Genomic DNA, 1,188 nt, shown 5'->3' on the forward strand with positions numbered 1-1,188 from the left:
CCTTCCCAAATTCCATGGACTTGAATCAGAAAATCCATATTTACATTTGAAAGAGTTCGATGAGATTATAGCTACATTATGTTTTCCTAATGTATCTGAGGATACAATTAGGCTGAAACTCTTTCCTTTTTCCTTAAAAGAGAAAGCTAAGACGTGGTTACATTCACTGCGTCCTAGATCCATTGACACATGGAACGATATGCAGAGGGAATTCATAAAAAAATTCTTCCCACATCATAAAACGATTACCCTCAGAAAAGCAATCATGAACTTTGCCCAAAAGGAAGATGAAACATTCTTCCAATGTTGGGAAAGGTTCAAAGATTTGGTCAGTTCATGCCCACAACACGGATTTGAAACGTGGCGCATTACAAATTTTTTCTATGATGGACTGACATCTTCCATGCGCCAAATGGTCGAGACAATGTGTAATGGAGAGTTCATCAACAAAGATGTTGACGAGGTATGGGACTACCTAGATAGTCTCGCTGAAAAAACACAATCATGGGACTATTACCCAATGGCGAACACCACGTCTAGGCCGACTCAATTAAAGGAAAAAGGTGGATTATATCTCTTGAAAGAAGAGGATGATCTCAAGTGTAAAGTGACTACGCTCATAAGGAAAGTTGAGGCCATGGAAGGAAAGAAGGATAAGGTCAATGAAATTGTTTGCGGCATCTGTGATTGCAACATTCACATAACTGAAAACTGTCCTACAATACTTACCTTTCGAGGAGTGTTGAATGAACAAGCTAATGCCGTAAATAATTATCAAAAGACCTTTTACTGGACCTAACTCCAACACATACAATCCTGGCTGGAAAAATCATCCAAACTTTAGTTGGAGGAATGGACAAACGGCGACTCCTCCAGGTTTCTTCAATCAAAATCCAAATCAAGTGAAACTTCAAGAGGAACCGGTTCAAAATCCCATACAAGAGCTGGCTCAGGCAATGCGGGGAATCACAGATTTTATGCAAAAGATAGATTCTCGTATGACGGTTATAGAAAAGGGGATACTTCCTGCACAACCTCTCCCCAATCCTAAACCGCAGTACGAGAATAATGATCCCAGCTCTTCAAATCAGATGGGGCATGCTAAATCCATCACCACTCTTAGGAGTGGGAAGATCATTGAGAAAACTCTTCCGGTTAGGCCCGAAAAGCCTCAAGAACCAGAAAAGG

The 1,188-nt window shown here is 40.6% G+C and overlaps 1 non-coding gene across 1 annotated transcript; it reads right to left on the reverse strand.

The window, feature by feature from the left end:
* Nucleotides 1-247: 247 nt before the first annotated feature.
* On the reverse strand, nucleotides 248-354 carry LOC131219615 (small nucleolar RNA R71). Its single transcript, XR_009158265.1, has one exon. It is a non-coding gene; the product is annotated as a small nucleolar RNA R71 (small nucleolar RNA).
* Between the last annotated feature and the right edge of the window lie 834 nt (nucleotides 355-1,188).

Source organism: Magnolia sinica, chromosome 11 (assembly GCF_029962835.1).
Source record: "Magnolia sinica isolate HGM2019 chromosome 11, MsV1, whole genome shotgun sequence".
Classification (NCBI taxonomy): domain Eukaryota; kingdom Viridiplantae; phylum Streptophyta; class Magnoliopsida; order Magnoliales; family Magnoliaceae; genus Magnolia; species Magnolia sinica.